At 40.9% G+C, this 13,197-nt stretch overlaps 1 protein-coding gene across 7 annotated transcripts in view; it reads right to left on the bottom strand.

The window, feature by feature from the left end:
* GRIP1 (glutamate receptor interacting protein 1) overlaps positions 1-13,197 on the bottom strand; it is a 699,747-nt gene that overhangs the window by 389,370 nt on the left and 297,180 nt on the right. The gene's annotated exons all lie outside the window — the stretch shown is intronic.

Here is a 13,197-nt window from a genome sequence, read left to right on the forward strand (position 1 = left end):
CAATGAAAAAGCCTCACAGATGCATAAAATTCTCTCTATCATTTTTCCCCAAACAAATCTAGGAAGAAAATAAACTTTTCTTGTATACTTTATTATAGGAATGAAACAGAAAATTTATGGAATCTGTGAAAAATAATACATACTTACAAAATGCAGTTAGTTTAGGAAAAAAAAGTTAGAAGTATTTCTGGAAACAGGAATATTGTGAAATTAATTTGGGATAAAAAATCCATACACAATGAAGATTACACACTATCAATATTTTGTACATCCTTAATTTGATCTGGAACTTGTTTCAATGTTAGTGCCTCGTCCTGTTAGTATTCTTTATTGCTCCCCCCCAGATAGCCTGGGGCATCTTTGTTACCATGACTCTGGCCAGGATGCCAGACAGGTAGCATACTTCAATGAAAGCTTTGAGCTCTACAGAACCCCCCAAATCACCACCCTACTCAACTGAAAGCTTCTGGAGGACGTGTGTCACCTTTATCTTGGCTTTTCCTTTGGAGTCTAGCACACAGCAAGGCTCATTAAATACGTTTTTAATGGAAAGAGGAGCTTGAAGACATCAATCTCAAGGGTTTCTGGTGTTTATAAGCTGAGTTTTAAAGGACTCCTAGAGCTAAAAGCCAAACCTCAGCTGCCTCAAGTCTTTGTGTTTCATTAAACAACTGAACAAAAGAGACGCAACCCAGCACAGCAGGAAGGAGTCCAGATTCTGCAGCTATGCAGCCTGAGGGTGAGTCTCAGCTCTGCCACATACTAGCCATGATGTAACCTTGAGCAGGTTTTATTTCTTTAGCCTTTATTTCCCACTGCCTCAGTTTCCTCATCTATAATATAAGGGTAATTATATTGCCTACCCTAGAGGGTTATTAAGAAAAATAAATGAGTTAATATTTGTATAGCACTTAGCTCTGTGCCTACACATAACAAAATAATATTAAAACTGGGTCTCCATGCTTTTTGCTCTTTCTGCGATAGTCACCTTCTATTTTGAAAGCATGGTTCTACGAACTTGGACAAAACTTTCTGACCCTTTATATTTACTTAGTATGAGTTTTACTTAATGTTAAATTGAAGGCATAATTGTCAACTAGGAGATTCTAGACTGCAGGCAATTCAGCTGGCCTGGAGGAAGCTTCCTGCTTTACAGCTATGTTGAGAGTTTCATCTCCCCCTGGTCAGAGTAGGCTGACAGGAAAAGGGGCTGCGGGCTGGAAGCATGTCTCCTGTCTTCCGTTCCAGTCTCATTTTCCTATTACCTGTTGTTAATATCCTTCCTAGTTTGCCCTTATTTTTATTTCACAGTGTGCTCTGTACAACTTAAAATTTGTAGCTAAACATCTGCTTAAATCTTTCAGCAGATAGATGCAATATTTGGTTCAATTCAATTCCCCAAACACCACCAGCAGCATTCTGTGCTGGGCATTATGCTGCGGAATCCAAGAGAAATGAGGCCACGTTCTGAAAGAGACAGACATGGAACACACAACTGTAAGGTACTGTGTTAAGTGCCTCAACAGGAGATTAGACAATGTACAGCGGTTACACAGATTGATTCTGCCCTGGGGATTGTCTTCATTAAAACATCTAACAAATTAGTAAACAATACTGGTCGATTTCATTTCATCATTCCTTGTATTTCATGTGTTTTGTATATGAGGCTGGGACCAGGGGCTATTGAGCTGAAGTACAGAGAATAGTAACTGATCATCATATTCTTGAATATTCTGTTTACAGAAGCCATGCCCACACTGTTTGTTCTGCTACTGCAAAATGCAAAGAAAAGTCATATGAGATACTTTTTAAAAAATTGTAGCTTTAAAATGGGATCATTAGGTTTCTACTACTAAACTAATCCTTGCATTCCTCAGAACAGGATCTGCTGCATTTGTTCCCCTTGGTGCTTCCATCATCAGATACAGAACTTGACCCTCGAACTACAAAGGCCACTGACTGCAACTTGGTGGTCTCTCCAAATCAGTCACCCTAGTGATCTCTTCTGTGCCAAGCTTCCCTCAAATTAGCTAGTTGTTTGCAGGCTTGGACGGATGTTCCCTCTAGCCCAGCCCTGTGCAAGCTACCTAGGTCTTTAGAAACAAGCTCCACCTCAGGAATGTGCTCTGACATAAAATCACAAACAACTGTTGGGCTGACCACAGTCAATGATAATTCCCCAGGACTCAGCTTGACAAGGAAAAAGAATGAAGTGGAAGAAAACTAGATGCTTGCCAGCATGACTGTTAAATGTCAGCTACTTTGGAGTTTATCCCCACATGAGATATTTCTTTTGTGCTGCGAGGACGATCACTGAGAAAACATGACAACATAATAAAGCCACAGAAGACAACTCCATCATTACTGCTGCAGGAAATAAAACACAGATTAATGTCACCAAAGCCCATGTCAGGAGGGATAATGATGATGTATACAAATGAATCTTCTCATCCTGGACAAAGGGCTTAAGTACCACTTAAAACTGAGTAATAATTATATACAGATCACGCATGAGAGTCTGCTAAGCATGTATTATGTTCTCACATTTTCAAGGAGTTTGTTTTATACTTTTCTCTGAAAATTCTCTAAAAGTCTTCCCACTTGTATCCAAGTGACACAAATTACAAAGTGGTGCAGCAAAGCACTAACATTGCCTAACAAGGCAAATGCACCTTGCCATGGACAGCTATGGGACGTCACGCTTCCCCAACCTATTCGATGAGCAGCTGTGAACAAGAAAGGCAACAGTGATGTGGACCATGAAGAGAGGCCATTTGGCTGTCCAAATGAAAACTGCATAGAAACAATCATTTGGAAAATAGGTTCCATTTGTGTTTCTGGCCACAGAAAAACTGGGCGGAGAGTGAAAACTAAATGGAAAAGAATCAGAGGCCAATAGCTCACCAATATAAGGAATGTAAGATTTAGTGTGAATATTAAAGATGAAAGGAGCTAGAATTCCTTGATCTTGGCTTTAGGCTACAGCCATTTTACTATTAATTAGCAGTCTTAATGTGGCTTGGTTAGAGCATCTTCATACTCACATCAGCCTGCTGCAACCTCAAGGTATGCCTTAGGAAAACCAATAAATAACAAAATAACTTTGATAATAGTTATAACTTAAATTATACTGAGATCTTTGACCAAAATTTAATGTAAGCTAAACCTTTCAGGGATGTGTTTTATTTTATAACAAGAAGTTCACCTACAGCTCACAGCAAATGAATGGGTTATAATTACCGAAACCCCATCTAGTCATGGATATATTTTAGAAGGCTTATACACTTTTTAAAGCCTGTTATTCACAGTTCTTTGAAAGAATGAGGGGTGGAAAAAGGACAACGTGCTGTCTTTCTCCTTTCTTTATAGTTTTCTTTGTTGGAATAAAATGTAATCAGACACAAAGAAAGTCACTTGAATTTGAGCAAAGCCTACCATCTCTTGCCTGTACAGAGTCACTATCATGTTCCCCTACCTATGAAAAGGAGGACAGCTTATGCAGACTGCAAAATATAACAACAGTATGACTGGTAGCAGCTAATACTTTACTGCTTCCTATGTCCCGAGCACTGTTCTAAGTGCTTTATGTGAATTAACTCATCTAATCCTTATAATACGTTATGAAGTAGACTGTATTAAGTAACATCCTTATTTGATAGAGAAGGAAACAAGTGCATGTATTCATATTTTTTCTCATGAAGAAGGTTACTTTCTTGAAACTTCAATAGAGTACATGATTAGAAAGGAGATGGAGTTCCGTATCTCACAAAATACATACCCATCACTGACAGCACATTTGGTCTTACTCCCTGATGGGACAGGCCCTTGGTCACAGTCTATTCATCCTATCTGGTGATGATACTTCATAGACTCAAACGCTCTTAAAGTTGAAAAAGGTGCTGGAGTCGTTTAGGGCAATGTTCAAGCCGCTGCAGAACCATCCATTTGGAATGCATTTCCCGCTATCCTCTGAGCACCTCCAGCCTATCTTGTGGATGAAGAGCTCCAGGGGTCAAGGTTCCCCTGTTGATTCACACCACTGACAGTCTTTGAAATGGCTTTTCTTCAGTCAGTCAGAACTTCTTCCTTTGAAGTGCTACTCTATGCAAGTGAAATAGTATGGAGCAATGTCCTAGTTTTTTTTTTTTAAATAGATCTTAGCTGAAGTCAAGGGCGTAATATTACAGAATTCCATGTGACGAAATGAAGGAGGCTGGTCGCCATGTGTGGGTTGGGAGATGTGATCCTCATTCCTGGTGGTCACACCCTCCTTGCTTCCTCTGGCTTCTCCACTGGTGAACGTGCTAAGACTCCTTCACATTGCCGTAGTGAAAACACACTAAGATTTATGCTGAGTAGGAAGCTCTTGATAAGTGAAGCCAAAGCAGTATTTTTTTTTTCCTTTAATAAATGGTGTGAAGACTCACTACTCCATGCTATTTGAGAGAAAGAACTGACAGTGGGTTTGAGGAAAGAGGCAGGAGGAGAAGATGCGGGAGGCAGGAGGAAGTGGGCAGGGAGGATGAACAGGAGGAGGTGATGACTGCAGGCATAGGACCTGCTTAGGGAAAGGGTGTGAAGGCGTACTTATCTTCAGAACTTCCAGACCATTCATTTGTATACAAATGAATCTTCTCATCCTGGACAAAGGGCTTAAGTACCACTTAAAGTCTATCTTTAAGTGGGGCTATCCTTCTGGGGCTACCAGCCAGCTTTCTGAGCCTCTATCCTTCTGGGGCTATCCTTCTGGGGCTACCAGCCAGCTTTCTGAGCCTCGTTATCCACTCTTCTCCAGGACTTACTCTCCTGTGGCTCTGGTTTTTTTTCCTTATACTCTGAAAACATGCTCAGAAAAAACACCTCAAGCTCACCCACACTAAGATGTAAATGACTGATGACAATGTTAAGTCTTAGCACCATCAAAAGAGTGTTTTCAAAAGGAAGGAAAACCTTGTATTAGAGAGCTGAAGTGCCAGGTCTTGAATTTAGTGTATCCATCAGCAAGTGGCAGAGATACTGTGGAGGTCGGTGGTCCTTTCCAGGACTGGCTTCAATTCCTGGGGCTCCCCTTGGACTCTCTGTACATGGCATCGCTTTTCAGAAGGTGGCTGGCATTCTAGGCAGAGTTGTCACTTGTTTCTTTGAGCCTTTCCTAGCATACAGCACACACACCTCCATGAAAACATCTACCCTATCGTACTTGGAGTTCATGTGTCTGTCTCCACCCACTAGACTGTGAGCACCCTGCGGGCAGAGACTGTGTGCTGGTCAACTTTAGATTTTCAGCACTTCGTATCAGGTCTGCCTGATCACCCCTCCCTCCCACATGGCTGCCCTGCAAGGAATCAGACACACGAGAAACAGCTATACATGGGCAGTCTTACATTTAGGGAGGCTCTCCAGGTATCGACAAGACCTTGACTTAAAGATCAACAATCAAGGCCAAGACTGGTTAATCTTTTCATCAAAATATAAACTCGCTAATGGTATACTTGTGATTTTTATTTAACGGAGTTCCAACTTGTTCTTTCTAATTCAGTGTTCACACAAGCATATTCTCAACAAGTGAAGTTTTGAGTAATACCTACTGAAGAATCCACCCACCACTGAGCAAGCATTGACTATGAATGAGAGAGAGAATGAATATGTGGATAAGGGAATCACTCTGGTTTCCCCATTCTACTGCAATTTGTTACCCATTGAAAATAGGTTGGGTTTGATCATAAGTTACAGGAGACTCAAAATTCTATGGTTCAAGGGTTTAGTTTCAAGGCATTTAAATAAAAACTGAAATGACTTCGAAGTGAATAAGACATCATTAAAGCAAGGTAAGCCTGATGATTGAGCAGTAGATCAGGTGACCTAACTGCTTTGATAATTACCAAAAAAAATGAGTAGAAGCATAAATACTAAAGACTGAAAGTGAATTTAGCATGCCTAGGCTTAGTTAACCGACCATGGAGAAACGGAGCATCTTTTTACTACTGGCCCCCAATTTGACAAAAATAAAATCAATTATTTTAAATAAAAATCATGCTTGAAATCCATACGTTTTTCTAATAAAAAAAACAAGAAGGTTTTTATAATTAATCAGAGGTATAATACACTAATTGTGGCAAACACACTTCCCATATCAACAGGAATGCTGACTTGTTTTTAGTTGAATTACATTATGAAAAGCGCACATATAAAAGCAAAGCTAACAAGTCAGTTTCAAAATCCTCATGTTCCTCAAGGCGTGAAGAAACCCCAAATAAAACCATAGCCTAGAGGTCACTGGCTCAAAGGCAGGTCATAACACATCTTTGCCTCAGTTTCTTCATCCATGAAATCGGAAACACTTTGACAGAACGTGAAGTGACGTAGAATTTAGCATGCAACCGCCTGACGTGCGCTTGCATCACACACTAAACCTTTTCTGTGCTTCCAGGTAATAGTCATTAAACAAAGCAGACGATTAAAGAATGGTCCACAATTTTGGATTAATTTCTTTGATTTTGCTACCAATCTAATCATCTTCAAATCTCAGAAAAGTCTTTGTACAGCTTTTGAATATAAATGCTTTAATTTGATGTGCTTTAAAAATTCAGTGTAAGCTAGTCTTATTGTTACAAGGAGATGCTTGCAAATTCCAGATTGCACTTACATCAAAAGTACTTCACATTAACAAGGCATCTCCAGACACACGCCAAATCAGAAGAAGCCAGCCAGCTCTGGGGGATGAGCAGTGAGGAGGAGGGAAGAAATTCTCAGAAGATGCATCTAAGGACAAGGGACTTAGGAAAAACTAAACAAACAAAATGACTTTCATTATTCATATCATCTGTGCTTAGATGTTTAAAGAGTTATTTCAATGGAAAGGTCTGGGACAGGATTAAAGGCACTAGAGTTTTCTGATATATCTAATTAAGCAGTAGAAGCTGAAGGAGAATGCTATTCATCATCGTTTTTGCCTTCGCAGCAAGTGGGTCTCTATGTTAAAAAATAGCTTTAATCAGTATAACTGACCTTTGATGGGATTAATAGCCTACCAGGCATGATTTCTCACAGTAGGCTGAAAAATTGCAACGAACATGAGAGAAAATTACATAATCACTGAAGCAGAAGACAAGCAAATAATTTATACATGAGTCAATTGAGATGGAGCGGCCCTGCCAGGACGTCGGTTTGCCTCTCCTCAGTTTTATCCACCAGAGACATAACATGCGTACGTGTTTTGGTGCCGTATGAGGTAATGTCTTATAACAAGATAGCAGCCTTGGGTTGTTCCCCTTTGGAACAATGCTGAGGTGCAATGACTCATTTGTGATGTGCCTTGTTAAAACAACCACAGACCGCGTAACAGGAAGAAGAGAGGGTTAAGAATCAACACAATTCCTGTCGAATGTTTGTATCCTGTAGGCTTATAAAACGTAGAATCAATTTGCTTCACCAATGCGTAATAACCTCTATGCCCTTGAAGAAGCACTTTGAGAAATGCTAGAGTCACAACTATACATCCAGTGACACTGATTAAATCCTGTTTGCTATATATGGTATTGAAGGTGGAGGCGGGGCAGCACATTAGTATTGCTTGCCTGGGCTTCGAGGATAAAGCCAGGTAAGGGTGTCTTCCCTCAGGGAATGCCATTTGCACACTGCTGGCACTTTCTGAGGAACTTGACTGACATTAATATTTTATATAATCTCGGTTTAGCAGGCACCCGCTTCCCCAAATGACATTTTTTACCATCACCAATCACTGAAGTATTTGTCTAAAAATGCACTCACATACGGCCACATGCAGCTGGGGAGGCTACAGGTTTGGTTGGTTGGGACTTGCCACCTTGCCAATTGCTTCCATGGTAATAAAGATGCCAGCACAGGGGATGATACACCTGTGGGAACTGAGGAAGTCAGTGATGTGAGAGTTTACGTGGCCTGGTGGACTGGACAGCGGGCTAAGGTAGTGAAGGCGGGAGCACTGTGTGCTTATTTCAGTCTCGGCTCTGATTTTCCCAATGGCTTCAAGGAAGTTCTATGCCTTCTCCATGCTCCGTGTAAGCGTGAATTATGGAAAACAAACAAGTCAGCTAGACACTGTTTATATATAACAACGTTTACCCTTTTCCTGATGCAGTGGCATTTCATTATGGGTGACTAGGGACAAAGGCAATGCTTACATTAAAGAGTTTTCACATTACAGGGTGACAAAAAAAACCTCAGGTAATCAGAGCTACAGGACAGTGGTTCTCAAATTCTGCTGCACATTATAGAGTAGCCTGGGGACCTTTGGAAAAATCCCAATACCCAGCCTACATCCCAGACCAACTCAATCAGAATCTCTGGCAATGTGACATAGTTTCTAAACCTCCCCAGGTGATTCTGATGTGCAGCTGCATCTGAGAACCAATGGTACAGGATTCTACAATAGCGCTTTTCTCCCCTTCAGCCAGTGGCTCTCGCTCAGAATCCCCTGGAGTCGTTAAAACACAGATCGCTGGGCCCTACCCCCAGATTTTCTGGCTTAGGAGGTCTGAATTGCCATTCCTAACAAGCTCCCAGGTGATGCTGGGCTGTCTGGGGACCACATTAAATGGATCCAGTTGCATAAATGATTCTCAGGCTAGAAATGTTCTTTTACATTAGCCTTTCTGTAAGTGTGGTCCTCAGACCACTGTCATCAAATTTCCCTGGTGTGCCCGGTGAAATGCAGATTCTCAGGCCCCGCTCCAGATGTCCTAGATCAGAAGCACTCTGGATGAGGCCCCAGAAACTTCATTTTACTACCCCTCCCTTGTGACTGTGCTCAACAAAGTTTGAGAACCACTTCTCTACTCCCTCTTCCTGTATGAATATGAAATAGTTCTCCCCTAATAACCAAAATGACTCAAGCATAGAAAGGCCACTGGGTCCCAACCTAGAAGTGGGAAAGAGTGAATCCCCTGAGATGTGGTTTCTTCATTACATTATTCACAGGTAACATTTTCAGAACACAGTGTCTGAGAAATTGACTCCGTCACAAAGTCTCCAGCGTACTGAGCATCTCTTCATTATCTTTTTTAAAAAGATTTTATTTTATATTGGAGCACAGTTGATTAACAATGCTGTGTTAGTTTCAGGTGTACAGCAAAGTGATTCAGTAATACATATACACGTATCTATTCTTTTTCAACAGAAACAGATTCATTATCTTATTGCTGCAAACCCTCTGAATTTAAGAGGGAAAAAATCCTCCTTTCCAGCAAGTTCATCATAACAACCAATAACTTTTTTGTAGTATCTCCTTATGTCTTCCTGGCTGCATGCATCACTTTCTCTGCATCCTCTCCTGAGCTCACAAAAAATAACAGAGTATTCGGAAAGGAGCTGTTTCCTTCCTAAGCCCACCATGCTGACAATCTCAGGTTTAATTAGTGAGGAATAAGAGGACTGGATAATAAAATAGTTTAACTGCTTATAATTTAAAACTACTCTGGTAACTTGGTTGAAGGCTGGGTGTTAGAGCCATTCAAATGAGACTCACCCCATCAACAGATGAATGGAAAAAGAAGATGTGGTACATACACACTGTGGAATACTACTCAGCCATAAAAAGAATGAAATAGTGCCATTTGCAGCAACATGAATTATTGCATGCAACCTACATTGCAGCAACCTAGAGATTATCATACTAAGTGAAGTAAGTCAGACACAGAAAGACAAATATCATACGATATCACTTATATGTGGAATCTAAAACAATGATACGAATGAACTTATTTACACGACAGAAACAGACTCACAGACATAGAAAACAAACTTATGGTTACCAAAGGGGAAAGGTGGGGAGGGATAAATTAGGAGTTTAAGATTAACAGATACACGCCACTATATATAAAATAAACAACAAGGTCGTACTGTATAGCACAGGGAACTATATTCAATATCTTATAATAACCTATAATGGGAAAGAATCTGAAAAAGAATATATATGTGTATAACTGAATCACTTTGCTGTATACCTAAAACTAACACAATGTTGTAAATCAACTATACGCCAATAAAAAAAATATGGGACTCGCCAGCTGGTGACCTTGGGGGGAAATTAGTTAATCCCCTATGCCTCCATTTCCTCACCTGTACAATGGAGGTAATAATAATGCCTAATTCATGGGATTACTGACATGAACTAAAGCATATAGAGTACTTAGCACAACGCCTAACACATAAGTGTCCAAAAAATGTGAGCTTTTGTTTTAATTATGACATAGTGGATGCTCAGCAAATGCTGAACAAAGGATAGAATAAATGAATAAACACATGACGAACCAGATAACAGGAAAGGCAGTCTTTTAGGTCAGTCAAGCTTCAAATTCAGACTAAGTTCTTGCTCAGGGGACCTAAAATGTAAGAGTGACTGGATGGAGAGTTTGATTCAGGATGAAGTGCATTCACAGACGTCTATGACATTTATTTTTTATAACTGGGTCAGGCCCAAGTTTATTCTGTGAAAGTAACTTCTGCCAAGAAAAAGAAAAGAAGAGGGACTCAGGTCTTTTCATTCCATGGAGCAGAGAGTTAACCAGAACAGAATGGCAAAGAGCAGGGTGGGAAGTGACGTCCTGAGGCTGACCCACTGGTTCAGCCTGGGGGGAAACTGAGGCAGGGCAATTGGAAGAGGGCCATCAGATGGACTGAGGAATAAACATATGGGCAATGACGCTCGAAAAGATGAGCTGGATGGATCAGGGGTCTGCTTTAACTTTACTGTGTGTTATGGATTTTCTCCCCTTGATGTTGATAAATATAACACGTTATACTCCCTATCTCATGGTACCAGCATCCCTGATTTAACTTATCAGTCCATGCCACAGTACAAAACTCAGCAGCTGGCCTATGTGCTGTGGTTTATTATTCAGAGACGTGTCGAAGACTCAACACCACAGGCCATTTCATCTTTGAGAGTCCTAATCTCCCACTTGAATTCAGAAAATGCTTATTTAACGGAAATTCATTTTAATAATGATACTTTTATTTTCATTATGACATTTTTTCCAACCTGATACTCAAATCTAATATAGCAACACAACGCACCATTAAGTTTCAACTGTACTGAAATGTGTATATTGGGCCATAAGCATACAAGACCTTGCACACACACACACACACACACACACACACACACACACACACACACACACCCCACACACAAAGATGCATGCACTCCTATCCAAGCAAATAATTAAACCATAGAGTACATCATAAAATAAGACCCACTCACTGTCTGTTGCTTTGTATTTATGGAGTAGATGTTAAGGCTGAATTAAATTAGGGGCTCATTTTGGTCTAAAGAGTTTTGGATACAACCTGCTTTCAGCCAATTCCAGGCCAGAGTCTCCACCAAAGAACAGGTGGATACTAAAACTCATTCAAATTTGCTTAGAGGGTTACACAACTGACCTGGCTTTTGCAGGGGCTCTTGTGAACAAAGGCTACCTTAAAGCTAGAGAGTCTGCTTCTAAATGATTTTGAAAAAAAGTAATTCCCTTAACCCTGAAGTAAACAAGAAAAGTTAGCTCGCCAGCTCTGGAAACAGACCTAGTCCTTAGGATTTGGGCCACCTACAGCCAAGCCTAGTATCTACTATGGAGGGTAAGACCATGGAGGCACATTGCACGTGCCAAAACTTATTCAAACAGGACCTACACATATGAATGACGCCTAAAAATGCTTGAATGGCAAAGGAAAAATTATAATAAAAATGATAAGAATAGTGGTGATAACCAAGTAGCCAAGACTTACTGAGAGCTTAATATATTCTAGATACTGTGCAGATATTCTACAGGGTTATCTCACATTATGGCCCTACAGCCCCATGAGCTGGGTACTGTATCATCATCTCCATTTTATAGTTTAGGGAACTGTGGTTTAGTAACATTGAGTGAGTTGCCTGAAGTCATATACAGAGCCAGAATGTAACCCTGGGCCTGGGATGTCCAGAGCTGGAACCCTCAACCCTACCCTAGTTTGCCTCAGTAGAGAGCCATTGAGCAGGGAACCCCTCAGTGGTTTTAGCTCTTAGATGAGAAATTATACAACATGGAAGAATTGGCACATAATCAAGAAAGAATATTAGAGTGTGATCCTAAAGGACAGTATGGGGACCTAAGACCCCAAATAAGTTGGATTCTTTGGAATATTACTGAAAATGACGCAAAGGACATTTTATTGATGGGATTCAAGATTGAGAGCATAAATCCTGCAAGTGCCAAGCTTCAGCCACAGCTGAGCAGTCTGAAGGGCTAATGGGGTAAGTCTTTAACAGAGGAATGAGAAACCACCAAGGGAATAATATATCCTAAGAGAGAAGCCTGCTGCCACACAAAGGCTTGGTCTAAAAGGATAATGGCGTCAGGTGAGAGGGACGCCTGATTCTGAGTCATTAGTGTGTGTTTCCCCCAGCCCTTAGGTTTGTACCAGAACTCTGGAGACTGGAGATAGAAAACCACTGCTTCTTTAAAGCCCCTTAGGCTTTGAAGAGCACAGAGCAGCCCACCCTAATGTCCATGTTAGAAAGCATAGCACAAGTGGGAAGGAAAGAGCTTTTCTCATTTGGGTTGACCCTTGAAGCCCACTGGAGATTCGAACGGGGGTTGAACACAGGTGGACAGCCATGCCTCGTAGCATTAGCAGTGGGAGGAGACCCATAAAGCCACAAGAGAGGCTCCCCAACTCATGGCAGCTAGGAAAACAGAACTTTCTGGGCCAATAAACAAAAGACTTCCAAAACAAGTTGGAGAGCTGGTATGTGGAGGAGATTTCAGAGGAGAAGGAATTCCTGCAATTCTGTTAGTGGTGGCGGACACACAATGGAATCATGACAGGAGGCAGAGCCTAGAAATGACAATTTAATAGTGACTGAGGCCCTTATGTATCCTCAGATTGGCAGTACCTTTGGAAGCTGAGGTTGGTTATATAAGCTCTGGTCTTGGAAAGAAGAAAGAAAGGGACCAACTCATTGTTGGCCATTGTTCTCGTTTTTGCTGGGGGGTGTTTTTGTTGCTATAATGTTAAGAAAATATCAAAATCAAAAATAAGTGCTGAGCTCCTTTCTTGCATTCATAATACATTCCAGTTTCCCACAACTCTGCAGAGATGAACCACATTAGTTCCTGAATCCAAGAACTACTGGGTCAGTGATCCAAGAACGACTGTGGTTAATCTGTGCAGTCACGG

This window comes from Orcinus orca, chromosome 11 (genome assembly GCF_937001465.1).
Source record: "Orcinus orca chromosome 11, mOrcOrc1.1, whole genome shotgun sequence".
NCBI lineage: Eukaryota > Metazoa > Chordata > Mammalia > Artiodactyla > Delphinidae > Orcinus > Orcinus orca.